Source organism: Protopterus annectens, chromosome 11.part0, assembly GCF_019279795.1.
Source record: "Protopterus annectens isolate FY-2018-M chromosome 11.part0, PAN1.0, whole genome shotgun sequence".
In the NCBI taxonomy this organism is placed as follows: domain Eukaryota; kingdom Metazoa; phylum Chordata; order Ceratodontiformes; family Protopteridae; genus Protopterus; species Protopterus annectens.
Genome location: NC_056745.1, coordinates 1,466,427,450 through 1,466,444,454, shown reverse-complemented (window position 1 = coordinate 1,466,444,454; position 17,005 = coordinate 1,466,427,450). Strand labels below are relative to the sequence as shown.

Genomic DNA, 17,005 nt, shown 5'->3' with positions numbered 1-17,005 from the left:
ACTCCAGATTAATTTTAGTGCCCAAAATGATGGGGGACCTCATGCCTATTCTGGACCTTACCACCCTCAACAAATTGGTTGCCAATTCAAAGTTCCAAATATCATGATACAGTCCATTCTGCCCATCCAGATGACTGGATGTGCTCTGTAGACCTTCAGGACACATACTATCACATCAAGATGAATAGACACTCCAGAAGGTTCCTCTGCTTCCAGCTAGGAGTCAATCATTACTAGTTCATAGTACTGCCCTTTGGTCTCACCACAGCCCTCAGGGTGTTCACGAAATGCATGGTGGCAGCTCACCTGAGACTGCAAGGATTCCAGCTGTTTCCATACCTTGATGATTGGCTCATAACTGTTCCCACCAGGCATCGACTTCTAGAAGCCAGAGAATTCAGAGAATTCCTGTTCCACCTAGCCTGGACCTTGGGCATCTCTATCAACCTGAAAATGTCTTAACTTCAGCTGGCCCAAATCATAGACTTCATCAGAACCCATTTGGACACCATTCGTTATCTAGCCCTTCTTCCCCCATATAGAATTTCCACCTTGAGGGATCATGTCACACAGATAATGGATATTCCTTCTCCTCCAGCATGTCTTGTTCTAAGGGCCTTGGGGACCATGGCAGCCAAAATCACCTTGGTTCCATTGACATGCATTCACATGACAGTACTTCAATGAACCTTAGCAATCCAATAGTCCCTCCTGGGCTATCCTTTGAATTACCCAATCAGGATTTCATGAGCATGCAAACCGTCTCTTCTATGGTGGATCCAATCTGAGGATCTTCTTCAAGGCTGCCTGTTCATCCTTTCCCCACCCAAGGCCACTGTGACCACAGACGTGTCTCAGTTTGGGTGGGGGGGCATTATCTGGGACAAACATTCCAAAGCACGTGGTCCCCCCAGTGACCAACTTGCATATAAACATTCTAGAGATGAGAGCGGTGCTTCTTGCATTGCAAGCCTTTCATTCTTCTCTTCCCACTGGAACTGTTGCAATTCAGACAGACAACATGTCAGTGGTCTGGTACTTCAATAAGTAAGGAGGAATCAGGTCTTACTCCTTGTGCTGAGAGGTCATGAGGCTGTGGCAGTGGGCGATCTCTTCCAACCACTTTCTCATAGCAATGCACATTCCAGGGAAGTCAAAATTCCTATTGGACAGGCTCAGCAGGACCATACTGATGCTTCACAAGTGCTCTCTTTATCCTTCACTTGCAAATATGATCTTCCAGAGATGAGGTCAGCCTTGGTGCAATCTTTTTGTGTCTCCCTCTAACATCAACTGCAGCAATTTTTTTGCCCGGATCCCTCCTCAGGGACAGTTATTGGAGACACTGTAGTCCATGCTTGGCCCTCCCAGTCTGCTTTATGCCTACCCTCTTCTTCCTCTCATTCTCAAATTTCTGCAAAAAGCTCAGAGGATGAAGTGCCAAGTGATTCTCATTGCTCCATTTTGACCCTAACAAGTTTGGCTCCCCTTCCTTTGGTCTCTCCTGGTCTGTCCACCGTGGACTCTGGATCCCTCTTCAGATCTATTATATCATCCCTCAGGACACTTCCATCTGGATCTCCTGAACCTTTAACCACTTGGTTCCTCCACTTCCAATGATGGCTAGAACTCCTGGGCTTTTTCCCCCCAGTTAAAAAAATTTTGATTGCGGTACACAAGCCATCCACGAGGAAACTATACAATAGTAAGTGAAAGAGGTTCTCAATTTGGCCTTGTCAGAACAATCTGGACCCTTTTGCAGCTCTGATTCCTGCTGTGGTAGATTTCCTGCTTCTATCTTTCATAAAAGACCTATTTTTTCTACGGTGAAAGTGCAATTGGCAACCATTTCCAATTTTCACATAGGGAAAAATGATTTTTCTCTGGCCTCATCTAAATTGTGCAAAGCCTTTTTAAAAGTTACCTTTCTCCTCCGTCCTGCTATCAAGAAACTTGCTGCCTCTTGGGATCTCACTATGGTCTTGCAGACCATAGTTTCTTCCCCTTTCAAGCCTTCAGCTAAGGTAGATTTAAAGTTTCTGACATGGAAATCCATTTTCTTAGTGGCTACTACCTCATCCAAAAGAATATCTGAATTACAGGCTTTGTCTTGCAAACCTTCATATTTGATTTTTCACAGGGACAGAGTTACTTTGTATACTAACCCCTCCCTTCTGCCTAAGGTCACTTGTGAGGCTAACATTCACCAAGTTATCACCCTGCCTGTCTTCTTTCCTAATTTTCGAAACAGAGGAGAGTATCAGCTTCATACATTATATGTTCACAGACAGCTTCATTTCTGTTTGGACAGAACCACAAATTTTAGGAAATCTGATCAGCTTTTCATTTCCTTTTCTACGACCAAGTTGAGTAAACCAGTTTCTGTGGTAACCCTGCCTCATTGGATTACTAGCTGCATTAAGCTTGCTTACTCCACAAGGGGCATTCCCTTACCATATCAAATTAAGGCTCATTTTACTAGGTCTGTTTCCACATCCTCAGCCTTTTGGTCGAGACTTCCCACTGATGAAATTTGTGCAGCCACTACCTGGTCAAACTACCATACATTTATATTGCATTACAAACTAAACATTATTTCCAGGAACAGGACCTTCTTTGGCTCTGCTGCACAATATCCTTCCATGAGGGCCTTCCAAGTTCTTCTGTAGCTGGGGACTCTGTCCCACAGGTTGAAGAGCAAATGAAGACAACATCAGATAAAGAAGTTATGTACTAATCATAATGTTCCATCTGTGTTGTTGCCTCATTTGCTCTACAGCCTTTCCTCCCTCCATCCCCCTACCTGTTGAAGGACCTAACAGAATTAATTGGACAAATACTTCATTACTGTTTGGGCTCCTGAAGTATTCTTACCTGATTTGCCCTGTTGTGTTTGGGTATTGTCTTTACTCCTGTATGATTATAGGATGTACAGTGGTGCTGCAAACTTGATCTAGGGATTTGGAGGAGATGAGCTTTATGGGTAGGGGAGGAGCTCAGACTTCGGGTCCTGGAGCTTTAGTATGCAGCTGAATTGGATCAGATCCTTGGATCTGAGACCCACAGGTTGAAGAGCAAATGACAGGCAACAACACAGATGGAATGTTATTGTGAATACATAACTTCTTTTTTGTTGCTGTCAGATACAGGCAGTGCAGTGTCTTGCAACCTCCACCCACATGTGAGTTCACACACATAGACACAAAATATGGGCCCACTAATTACAGCCACTTTATTGACAGTGTACACATACCAAGGTCCCATTTACCTGAGCTGGTGATAGCTCAGGTGAGTGTTAATGATCACATAGCACTTATCAAAAATAGTTGGGGCTCTTAATTTGAATTTAATAAATCAAACATTTCTTACAAATTAACACAATAAAATAAAACATAAAGTAACATCCCCCACTTAAACACTTTAATTAAAATCTTCATGCAATGGTAATAAAATAAAGTCATACCACCCCAACCTTTCATCCATTTGTATAATCCTGCTTTGTTGAATCATAGCATAAATGAGTGACCCTTTCCTTTAAAACTGTTGGCCCTTCCCTGTAAATACCTATGTGTTTAGGGACTTCTCCAAAGCAAGCCTTCTTCAGTTACTTGATGACCTAAATAAATTTTACCTGTGTCCTCCTCTGATGGATTCCATTGTTTATGCTGCTGTCTATGCCTCTGACATCTGTGCCCACTTAAAATAGTTACATTGATAAGTCAGCCCCTGTCTGCATCAGATATAATGTGAAACTTAAAAACAGCCACCCATGGTGGAATATCCATATAAATAAATTATATAACAAGAGAATGAAATTGCTTAATTCTTAAAAGAGGTCTAATTGTACCTACCAAAAGTGCACACACAACCAAATTAGTAAAGAGTTTAAGGGAATTTCAAAGATGACAAATTTAAAATAGCCACTAAAACCAAAATTAACTAATAAATCGTTATTTAATTACCTTAGAAAGTTAAGAACTGACAACTGACAATGTTTGGAGCTGGTGCACAGCAATATTACATGCTGTTACTAAAATAGCTAATACCTAGGTGTCAAATTTAGTGCAAATTTTACTCCACCCACAGTTACATGTATTTAATAAGTTGCTCAGTCCCAGTTACCCCTTTTAATTACTACAGAACAATTTTTGCAGCCCTCTTAAAAGCTAAGAACAGCTGAACCATGTGCCCTGATAGCAGAGCTGGTTGCCAGAGTATCAGTGCCAAATATAGCCTTTCTGAACCCACAGCCTCTCCACCAGACAGTCATTCTAATGCCATTACACCAGGGTACTCCAAACACAGACCCTAGTAACTATAGACCTATTAGCATTAATACGGGCGGTGCAGTGGTGCAGCGGTTAATGCTGTCGCCTCACAGCAAGAGGTTCTCCGGTTCGATTCTCGGCTGGGGTGCCTTCTGTGTGGAGTTTGCATGCTCTCCCTGCATTCGCGTGGGTTTCCTTCGGGTACTCCGGTTTCCTCCCACATTCTAAAGACATGCTTCTGGAGCATTGCTCCCCGGGCCTCCGCTGAAAACAGGATCTGTGGAACCTAGTCGGACATTCCCGGTCAACAAATGATAAATAAATAAATAAAATAAAATAAATAGCTTGATATATAATGCTGTGGAGCTAATTATTTCAGGCCTTATTAATCTGACTTTGAAAATTGCTTAATCTTGTACCCTAATTAATTCAGCTTTGTCAAAAGAAAGTCCTGTGTCTTTGAATTCATTACTTTTTTTGAAAAAGTAATGAAAGCAGTGGATGGTTATGCAGTACAGTTAGCATATCTGGACCTGGCCAAGGCCTTTCATGCTATTTTCTATGCTGTCATTACTGATACACTTGTAATTCTGACTATAAATCCTTATTATCTGCGGTGGATAGCTAACTGGTTGTGTTACAGACCCCATGTTGTTAGAGTTTCAGGTGCCACTTCTGAAACAAACAAACAAAAAATATACTAGAGGTGTACCACAGGGCTCAGTGTTGTGCCATATTCAGACCAACACTCCTGGTCTATGGTTATTTCACCGTGCAGAAGACTGTAATGCAGGTGTTGTTATTCAAACTTCCACTGACTCACAGTTGCACCAACATGGTTTTGACCATTTTAAAAAGTGGAGCAAGGGTAATGGTATAAACTTAAATGTGATAAAATGTTGCACATTTCATTTTGGTAAAACATTCTCACACATATCATATACGTGACACACTCCTCCAATCAGACACTACAGAAGGTGAACTAAGAACTCTTGTTGATAATTACTAATCATTTGACAATCATGTCTCATAAGCAGTTCAGAAAGACTTGTATTTGGCTTTTATGATTTCCAAATGTTTCTCCTCTAGATCCAAAGAAATCTTTTCCCTCTTTACTCCTATCTCATCAGACCCATTATTCAATGTAATGCAACTTTTGACATGTATTTGTCTAAACAAATCACTCAAATTGAAAGGCCTCAGAGATTCATAACTAACAAGATCAGTGGTCTCTAAAGTCTTAACTATCAAGGACAGACAGTCTTCTCTTTATACTCCATCTCTTATAGACTCCACCATGGAGATCTGTATTTGGCCTTTTGAACTATGAAACATCTAACCCTCTTTGACCTCAAATTCCTTCACAGAGAAAATGGTACCTCAAATACCTAGTTAAAGGAACTTAACCATCATCAGCAGATAAGTCAAACAGGTTAGCTTGATAGAGTCATACCCTCATCTCTGGAACAAGCATCCATTGCAAGCCAAGCAGAGTAGCACCCTAGTTAGATAATTGGATGGCAGCCTGAAATTCTCCCCATTCTATCCTGTCTTGCCCTCATTGAGACTGGAGGAAACATTTGAATATTTTTTTGACTAGGCTTGTTATAGTCTCTAGACTGTTTGCCTAGTACTTACCAGTGATAATTATGAATCTAGCCATAACCAGCTTTCAACTTTTATTTTTATTTTGTATTTATTCTGCCTTACCATCATCATCATCAATCCCCTTTTCCCATTTTCAACATGGGGTCAGGGGGCTGTGTGAACCGTCACCATTTCTCTTGGCTCAATGCTGCTCTTCTGTATTCATTATTCAATAGTCATGTCTGACTGTCACAGATCTTTTCTCACATAGTCCATCTGTCTCTGTGCTGGACATCTTTATTTTCTCTTGACTAATTCCTGTCTGTCCCAAATCTTCACTAGATTGCCTTCTGCTTTTCTGCACGTGTCCAAACCATTATAGGTTCATAGGTTCATATTAGGCTATCTGCCCTAGGGCATTTATAAGCCTAGCCAGAGTGTGCTTGGCTTTCACCACCCATTTTAAATTAATTTTGCTATGCCCTTTTTCGAGGTTAGTATAATGTGCCTCTGTCTAACAGTGACACAGAAGTGATACCCGGGGTAAACCTACGATCCCCCATCCACTCATCAAGATTCCTTTTGAAGAGAGTCAATGAGGGACTCTGCCTAACCTGGACTGGGATTTTATTCCAGAGTGAAGGGAGCCTCTGGGTTATGAATCTGTCCCTCCAGCATGTCCTATTTATTTCAGTGCTGAGGTTCAAGTCTCTCAAGCGCGTAGCTCGATGGGATTTGGATTTTCTGAGTTGTAATATGTTCTGCCGTTCTCTGAAATTGGAGCTACTTTGGCTTCTGATTTAATTTCGTCATTTCTTCTTCTGTTCCACAGTGTGTATCCAACCACTTATCTCAGGCACTTCATCTCTATCAGTGCTAGTTTCTCAGCTGCTTTGCTTTTACTGCCCAGGTTTCTGTACCATACAGTACTACTGGTCACACCATTGTCTTGTACAACCTACGTTTCTGCTTCTTTGGCAGTCTTTTGTCATACACTATACCTGACACTTTGGGACAGTTGTCTACAGCCCCTGTGATTCTAGCTTTGATCTCATCATTCAAACTTCCCTTTTCCTCAACCACCCCGCCCAGATACTTGAAGCTATTAACCTGTTCCACTATCATCCCTTCTGTCTCAGTTCCCAGCTTCTTCTAATTTTCCCTATTTACTGCTATTACATGTGTCTTAGCTGTACTCAGTTGCATACCATGTGCCTTCAGTTTTATATTCCACCCCCATATCCTTTGCTGAAGTTCTTGCTCAGTGATCTGTCCCTTCTGACCTGGTTGCTAATATAGTCCATCACCAGTATGAAGAGCAGTGGGCTCACAGCTGTACACTAATACACAGCCACTTTCACTGGTAATCCCTCTGTGAGACTGGACAGTGGCCATACTTGAGTCATGGGGTCCTTGTACATAGCCTGCAGTAATTCTACCCATGTTTCTGAGACTTTAAACCACCTCAGAACTGCTCAAATTAGCTTTCTTGGGACCTTGTCATATGCTTTCTCCCAGTCTAGAATTGCCCAGTTGGACTATTTCCTCATTTCAAATTTCTTTTCAACTATCTGTTTCACTGCAAACGTAGGGCAAGTTGTGCTGCATCCTAATGTGAATCCAAACTGTTCATCTTCCATCTTACCTTCTACTACTCTGCATATTCGTTTATCAATCACCCTCTCCAGAACCTTCATGTAGCGTGACAGGAGCTTGATACCTCTGTACTGCTCACAGTTGTGGATGTCCCCTTTATACTTGAACACTGGCACTAGTATGCTTATTATCAACTCATCTGGATTATACCTTCCTCTCCATACTGCTATGAGTACGCTCAGCAGCTATTTCTCCCCTATCTCACCCAACATCTTGATCATATCTAATGTGATCTTCTCTGAGCGTGGTGCCTTCCTTGAATTTGTTTTCCTTAGTGCTGTTCTTAGTTCTTCTATGGTAGGTGTGAAGACTGCCAGCCTAGCTAGATAGAATTTGTAAATAATTATATGTCATTGTAAATATTAATGTAATCCACAGGCTTGCTTTACAAATGTAAAGAGAACTATATGTTATGATTAAACTGTATGTTGTACTGGTCTTCAAAAGTGTAGCCACAGTGCACCCTGCTGGAAGAAAGCAGATAAGTCAAGCATTTTAGGACTTTGATCTCAAAGCTCACAGAGAGGATGTCTGGACTAAGGAATTCTTTCTATTGTTTTAGGACAAGAGTTAATTACTAGATTTTACATGTAAAATGTATTTTATTGCTGTGGCTTCCTGCAGGTGCAGATTACAAAATAAAATGTAAATGCTGAGTTTCTATTAGCCTGGGAAACTAAATCAGAACTGTTAAGAATTATGTAATCTGAAATGACTCAGCAGTACTGTGTTATCAATTTAAGACTTTTCCCAGAGAGAAAGATAGAGCATTTTGGATTTTGTCTGAACCTGAACACATCAACTCACCAGCATTTGCTTGCTCTGTAAGTAAGATATTTACTTAGAACAGTGATTTCTCTTAGAGCTAGATAAAAATAGCTAGATTAGTCTAGCTGTTTTCTATATTTATGTCAGACTATTCTACAGTATTATTTTAAAGCATTTTCCTGTGATTTCTGAACTCTGTAATGCCATTGTGTTGAAGTAATAAGTATTGTCTTGTGTTCTTATTATTATTAAATATTTTAAAACCTTTCAACTGTGGCTGTATATAAACCAAATCTCAAAGTGTGTGTGTGTGTGTGTGTGTGTTAGCTACTTGGGCAGGGACACAAAGCAGTGGATGGACAGAGAGGGTACTGGAGGTTTTGGCTTGACTACTCAGCTGGGATCTGAACCCTATAGCTGTGCTAGTGGAGAGTCTTATTTGGGATCTGGAGAGAAAGGGAAAAACCAGCCACAGACTGTCTGTGATCTCTGTGTGCTCTTAAGGGAAATTATATTTCACTGTGTGTACTTGTTATCCTTCCCAATGTGCACACCCCTCACTGATGCTAGTGGTGAGGATTGAGGCTCCTTGATTACTGGGCCAGTGCACTGGCGTCACAGTAGGCTCCTCCTCTTGTTTCATCATAGGCTGTGTCTGGGACAGTAGAGCTTTAGTGGGGTTTTATTCAACCAGAAGCTGCTAGAATTACCCCTTCCATCTCCCTTTGATAGCCTGTGTACTGGTAAGCACTGGCATACCTCTCAACCTCTTAGAGCAAGAAATTTGGACAAAGCCATAAATAATGGGGGAACAAAGGCACAAAATAGGGATACTTTTAAAATATTGCTCTTACAAACAGAAAATTGATAGAATAACAGATTTTGCATTGGCATGAATTTTCTGAAGGGTATGAAGTCTGAAACTCGTGTCTGTCATTTTCTGACTTCAAACCTCAATGATTTGCCAATAAACCACAATTTTTATGAGAAACAGACCAATAATACGAAGCAAAAATGTGAACATTCTGTGAAAAGTTGTACAGATGAGAGGTATAGCAGATTGTTGCTAGCACCTGTTATATAGGGTATCTGACTATATTCTTTATCTTTGATTTATATTGAATAGAGGTGAATTCCCAAGACACAGAGACAGAATTTTGCACACAGTGCATTTGCTGCTTTTTCTTTTCTAGTTGAACTTTTATGGTTGCTGCACTGTTTGCTTCAGTTGAGTTCTGTCCTTGCATCACATAAATGCTTTCCTGCTTTCCTCCAAATCTTGCTACCCTCCTCTCTTCACTACTTACCATCTCTAATATACAGTGCTCAAATACTCGCATACAGGGCCTATTATCTTGCAAATTATTTTATCTTGTGAGATGTCTCCTTAATGGCATCAGTATTTGATTGTATCACTCAATGTGTGTTTTGTTCTACCAATACTGACATCCAGGGTCTACTATATATAAGCTAAGGTTGCTCAGAACAAACTATGTGACAAACATTATTTTAATTTTGGTATAGTGGACATTGTGCACACCAATAACAGAGGGGGGTGACTTTAATAATTTATTATTATATAAAGAATTTTGGTGGCAAATATATACGGATGCTTCCACTATACCAGGTTTAAATGACACTGTATCTGTCAAACCACTATTGGTCTTAAAATGAGCTATCTATTAGGTATATTGTTATATGTTTTTGAACATGTTTTGATATGATCTAAATGTAAATGTTTTTGTTAACATTTTTCCAGTTTTTTAACTAGTTCACTTTATCAACACATATTATATGTAACATTGCTTTTAGAAATAACATGAATATTATTTAATATTTTATGAATAGAGAACAATGGTCAAGGATGTGTGTATAGCTTTAAAATTTCAAACTGAATTTTGGCGCCAAAAAAGTTATTTAAACAACTGTGATGCAAGCTATGGTGTTCTGAGGAAGCTTGTTTTATTCAAGTGAAAGCGCTTAACCATTCTTTGTTTGTTGGCATTACAATAAACTTTTGTTCACTTCTACTTGGTTTCATTGAAGGTGTTGTGGACTGTTATGAGCGTTGAATAGAGGTGAATTCCCAAGACACAGAGACAGAATTTTGCACACAGTGCATTTGATGCAAGGACAGAGAGAGCCATGACTGCAAGAGGTGTGACTTAAGTAACTTTTTGAAAAATGAGATAGATGGTGCTGAGGAGATATTTTGGGGGAGGTTATTCCATTCCCTAGCGATGGTGTGAGAGAAAACAGCTTTCCCTGCAGTATTGTTGGCCTTGGATATGCAGAGCAGGGTTTTGTTGGATGAGCGTAGAGGACGAATTGCTGAATATTGGTTTAGTAGTTGGTTTAGGGCTGGGTTCCTTATTATATTGAAGGTGAGCACTAGTTGGTGGTAACTAATTAGCTGAGGGAGTTCTAGCCACTGTAGTTCCTTTAGGGCAAGACAGCAATGGCTTCTAAAAGTGGAGTTATTGGCGAATTTTGCAATTTTATTGTAACATGATTTTAGTTTGTTTAGGTCTGTTTTCCTGATATGAATTAGGATTGGTGATGCATACATTAGGGTAGACAAGAGGTGTGTTTAGGCTAGGGAGATTCGTGCTTGGTCTGATAGGAACTGCTTGTGTTTGTATAAAGTTCCTAATTTTTTATGTACCTTTTTAATGGTTTGCGAGATATGGACATCAAAGTGAAGATGTGATTTTGGTTTTATTGGGGGTAAAAAAGAGTAATTTGGTCTTGTTGCGGTTTAAAATAAGTTGGATATCAGTAATCCATTGTTCCATGGAGCAGAAGGATTCTTGGGTAAGCTTTTGAAGAGTGGTTATGGATGGGGCTGAGCAGATTAGTGTGGAGTCATCTGCGTACTGTATAAATGATGCATGCAGGGTAGAGGTATGTAGTTTGTTAGTGAAAATGGTGAATAGTAGAGGATCCAGTATTGATCCTTGAGGGACGCCTATAGTAGTTGGTATTAGAGGTGATAGTATACCTTGCCATTTGACTGTTTTCTATCAGAGAGAGTTTTTAACCAGGAAGTAGTCATGGTGGATAAAGTGTCTAAGAGTGGGTTATGGGAGACCATGTCAAATGCTTTAGATAGATCTAAGAATATGGCTGATACAAAGTTGTTGTTGTTTCTTAGTTGGTTAACCTGGTTGGTAAAGGAGAGAAGAGCAGTAGTTGTACTGTGGTTTGGGCGGAGTCATGCTGTGTGGGGGATAGGCCTGGTTGGTAAAGGAGAGAAGAGCAGTAGTTGTACTGTGGTTTGGGCGGAAGCCATGTTGTGTGAGGGAAAGGAGATTATGTGATGCTAAGAAGTGCGTTACCTGGGTGTGACTACATTTCCCAGGAGCTTGGAAAGGGGGGTAGGATAGAAATGGGGCGGTAGTTTGATAGTTCATAGGAGTTGCCGCCTTTGTGAAGGGGAATAATATATGACACTTTCCATAGTTGGGGGATGTAAGCTTCTTGTACAGAGCAGTTTATAAGAATTGAGACAGGGTAGGCTAGCAACTCTGCAGCTAATTTTAGGAAATTAGTGGGTAGACCATCTGCTGTGAGAGTGGTGGGTTTTAGTTTAGAGAGTAGTTTTCTAACTGTGGAGGGTGGTACAGATGAGAGTGTAAAGGTGGGTATGTTATTTTTATCCATAGTTGGGGTGAAGTTAGAGTTATTGTTGGATAGCTAGATAATGAGAGAATAGATTCTGTGAAGTGACGGTTAAATTGAGAAGCTACGCTGTCATTATCAGTATTGACTTATATTGCATATCTGCTTTAACTGTAAGTTTATTAACAGCCTCCAAAGAAAGGCCTTGTTTTCTGGCTACAATGGCCTCCTTAATTTCTTTACTTAATCCTTCCCACAGATCAACTCTGTCATATTTTTCCGTTATTTTATCATACCAAACTTTTCTGTTTTCCATTACTTCTGTCATATGTTTATTTCACTCATTCATTCTACTCATATATAGGTTCATAGGTAGGTACTAGGCTATCTGCCCGAGGGCATTTATAAGCCTAGCCAGAGTGTGTCAGCTTCCGCCACCCCATTGATTAATTAACTTATCCGCTGTCAAGCAGAGCCAACGGAGTGATCCTAGGGGTGTATTTTCTGTTACCCATCCACTCGTCAAGGTTTCTCTTGAAGAATGTTAGTGAGGGGCTCTGCCTGATGTAATTTGGAATTTTGTTCCAAAGCATGGGGAATCTCTGTGACAGGAATCTATCCCTTTTTCCTCCCTTCTTGCAATCTCTATTTTTTCTTAGATTGTAATTCCTCCAAAATATCCCTTTATTTTATACACAAAATTCTTGCTACAATGCTTGTTTCTTTGTTATAAACATTTTTGAAAAACTCAAATAAATGCAGTTATTGTAAAATATGATTTATTAATCCTAAACCACCTATCCCTCTTTAATGATACGCACTACTACTATTTTATCAGATTCAGTTTAGACCTCCAAATAACATAAAAAGTTGGTTCTAATAATTACATTTTTAACCCACTAGGCACCATAAGCACACTACCTTAACAGCCTAATTTTCCAAATGTCACTGAGTGAACTAAGAATACTTTTTTATGAAAAGATAAATCACACATCTTCCATACACACACTTTTTCCCTTGCCTGTTGAACTAACATTTTCTACTGCCCTAGTATTATGTCTGTCTCCAAAGTTTAATACCTAGTATATCAACCGCCATTCTTTTGAAATATATATCCCCTATCTTCATTTCCTTCAAGCCTTTATTTTTCTCTTAATTTAATTTCAAGAGTGCCTTTTCCAAAATATTACACAGATGCTTCATAACACCAACCCACACCTTATTCTTAATTATTACAGTATAATCTGTGTAGATAATCATTAATTGGTGTTTGAGCAGCTTCATAACTATTTCTTTCTGATCTTTGACATTTATTGTAAGCAGACAATACTGCACTCATTAGACAACCCTGACAAAATCCCCTCAACATCATTTTCCCTGATAAGCTAACAATTTACCAATATTCTAGTCATTGCCTTTTCATATGTTACCCTAACTTTTCAGGAATACCATAGATCTTATAACTGTCTGTCATCTATATTGTTGTAAGCCTTTGAAGACTGTATTAAATCTGGTAACCTTCTTTATTGTTTTACATAATTTCATCTACAACTTCCTTATTACCAACATTACCCCACTGCCACGTCCCTTTATCCATATATACCATCACTTAACACGTTTCACAGCATCATTAAACATTACTTGCAAAATAGTCATCCTGATCTTATCCAATCACTTTTTCATTGCCTATTTTCTACATTAACTACAAACATTTTCAGGCTCTATGCCTTCACTAACCCATTTATACCTTTAGGAAAACAACCCAATTCACCATTACACATTGCCCTGTAAAATACATAATCAATACTCCCTCACATAACACTGATTCCCTATAAAATGCATAATCGATAATCTACTCACATAGCACTGATTCCTCTCCCTATCCTAAGCCTTACATTATTATGAATTTCATTAGTGGTAACCGCCGTACTTAAGTTATTTTTGTAAGGGCAGTGATTTTTTTACCCTCCTAATTTTCACCTTTCATGTCCTTGTACACACAGAGTTATCACAAATAAATATTTCCCAGTATACCCTTTGCTCACTAACAGTATTCCCTTTCTCATCGTGCACTTTCATTAACATAGTTTCATTATACTTGGCCTGTCTTTTCCAAAAAAAATAACCTCAGCCTTCATTTCCTTTATAGCATTTTTTCTGCCAATCAGTCGTATTTGCTTCAGTTAGTATGTTTATTCGTTTCTCACGTAGGGTTGCCACCTTTTCAAATGCCCAAAGTGGGACATTTTTTGTAGAAATGTGAGATTTTGCAGGACAAAACATACAATGGCCGGTGCACAGGTCAGAACTTCGCTTTTTTGCCAAAAAATTGCGTTTTTCGGCTTCGCCACAGCGGAACACCGGTCCGGTTATGATTGGTAGTAGATTTTTATGAGCAGGTTTACCGGGCATAACCCGCAACCTTCAAGGAAGGAAGGCCCGTATGTCGCCTCACAGAAGACGCTCTAACTAAGAATCGAACGGGCAACGTCTAATTGTGAGGTGACAACCCTACCGCAGCACCACTTTTTTTTGCCAAAATAAATGTTCGTTTTTGCAGCATTTGAGTTGTTTATGCTATTTCAAATAATATTTATGTGTTTCAGATACAGAATAACTGTTTTATGCAACTATTACAGAAAACTTAAGAAATATATTTTGTCTTAAAATCTCAGGACATTTGCTATTTTTTAGTTTTTTTTTTGCAGGACACAACTGCCCAAAGCGGGACTGTCCCTTGCAAAGAGGGACGGGTGGGAACCCTATTTCTCAGGAAGGCTAAACTTCCTGAACTGTTATTTCTCACTCAGTTATTTTAAAAATCATTACCATCCGAAGGCAACTATGTTTCCCGGAATGCGCTGCAAGAAACAGCACCATCATCGTACAGTTTATCATTCAAAAATGCATACCGGTGCAAATCCTGCTGCCCGTTGACCTTTTAAGTGAATTACATAAAGTCCGATTTTCCTTTGTTGGTCCCCTCAGGTTTGCCCAGAGTTAGTGATGTAAAAAAGTTGTCTGAAAGACTGCTTATGGGCTCTGCCTGTTTGCTGAGTGCGGCTGGAAAAGCTTTGCGCTTCAAATGCCGGTAAATACCGCAAACGAGCACATTTCATGTATTCTTCCATTCAGTGTTTAAGGAATGAAATAGTGCATGATTTATATTAAAGTTAATACAACTTTGCTGCCCCTGCTGAGTTACTTTAACCTGCAAGGTTAAGGGTTAGCTTCGGCAATCATTCATTAAGAAAAAAAATGTGTGTGTGTATATACATGTATACAGATACATGACACATAAATCAGACTGTATACATAACTCTGTGTAAAATTTGAAGGCACCCTAGTGCCGAATTAAGAATAAGAGGGCTTTTTTCACATGGAAATAGAACGATTTTATTTATTTACCAGGAATGTTGTGCTGGGACAGAGCCCATTTTCAGCGGAGGCCTGGGAAGAAACGCTTCAGACACATAGCTTTGGAATAGGGGAGGAAACCCACAAAAAAGCAAAGCGTACACAGTGTGTGCATGACGCAGACCTCGCAGAGAAGGTACCCCAGCCTAGAACAGAACTGGAGAACTTCTTGCTGTGGCACCTTATCGCTAACCGGTGTACCACTGCCACGCCCACAATGGTAGCTTGCTGCTATGGGCGGGACTGCCTTTGACCTAAAACGTGATGTCAAAAAATGGGAGGAAACTTTTGCAATGCTAGATTCTCGGTTCGAAGTCTGGGACTACTTTTCTAATTGGCATAGTGCCCCCCCCAATCTGTTTTACCAGCTGAAGCGCCAATCCATGTTTTTCCGGTCACGTGATGACGGTTGCTATGCAGTGAAGTACAACAACATATGCCCTAGAGACTGAATGGTTTACAGTTTAAGTGGAAGGTTGTAGTGAAGGATGAGGGTACAGAAGTTGTAGCCTTTTATTTCTACAATGTAACGCAAACTGCTAAAAAAATAGTGTCGGAGAACAACAAGGCAGGTCGACTCTGCCTTTGAGCAGTTGCACTTTTCTTCCTCTCTTAGGAATTTGTAGGGACGTTTTGAGAGAGTTTAGCGAGGAACAAAGATGATGAATTTTCCCCGCAGATCATGCATCCCTTGAAAGACGAGCCCACTTCTGATAAAGGTTTCCCGGTTAAACAGACTGGATAATTGATGACTTATCAGGAAAAATAGGTGAGATGATGATTTGTCTGCCTGTCAGTATTTAGTAAAATCAATGCAGTTATCCTCCCAACTGTCCCTGATTTTGGCTCAGAATTTTGCTCTGCCCCTCCTACTATCCCCTAAGACTGATGTTTTTTTTTTGGTGAAAATGCGGTGGCTACATTTAATAAATACTGACAAAACAAGATATACATTTTTACTTAAAAAAAACTATTAATTCATATTGTGTTTTTTTCTGTCATCTCAAGTTAATAATACTAATATTTTTAAAAGTCTCACTGAATGTTCCTGATTATGTCTTGATTTGTCCATGATCCTAGCAGTAAGAGATTGAGAGCTACATGTCCATCTGCAGCATGATGTGCTGTTTTTACTATCTTGTGTAACTGTGTCTGTCTATGTGTCTATCTATATATGTATAGATGTATAATCTACGGATTATTTTCAGGATTACTTTCAAGCGCTTGAACTGTCAAAAGTTTGAATACTTGAAATACTGGCAAAACAATTAGAAAACTGACTTTTCGAACATTGCCAGTATTTGGACGTGAGTTCAACATACAACTAGGACTGGAAATTTACATTTTTCTCATTATAGTACAGTCTTAGAATTAGAATATATAAATTGCAGGGGTCTTGCCTCCCTGAAAAAAAAAGTTTTGCTTTTGGTTTTTCAAATCTTTTAGATTCAGTCTTTTTTATTTGTGCTTGAACTTCTGACAGTTCAAACAATTGACATAATCTTGTGTGTGTATACTTATATATATGTATAGCTACAGCTATATATATATATATATATATATATGGTACTTTTCCGTTAAACCCCTACCACGTCTTCGCACTGCTGGCGCTAAAGTATATACCCACTAGAATATGCTAGATATGCATGGTCAGGCTGATAAATTACAAAGATTCAGTATCAACTGGA

The 17,005-nt window shown here is 39.5% G+C and overlaps 1 protein-coding gene across 1 annotated transcript in view; it reads left to right on the top strand.

Moving 5' to 3' along the window:
- The first annotated feature begins 15,732 nt into the window (after window positions 1-15,732).
- The window catches only part of IQUB (IQ motif and ubiquitin domain containing), a 729,710-nt gene continuing 728,437 nt past the window's right edge, over window positions 15,733-17,005 (top strand). Inside the window, exon 1 of the mRNA XM_044088765.1 lies at window positions 15,733-16,086. The gene's annotated coding sequence lies outside the window, so the exon portion shown is untranslated. The remainder of the gene's footprint in view (window positions 16,087-17,005) is intronic.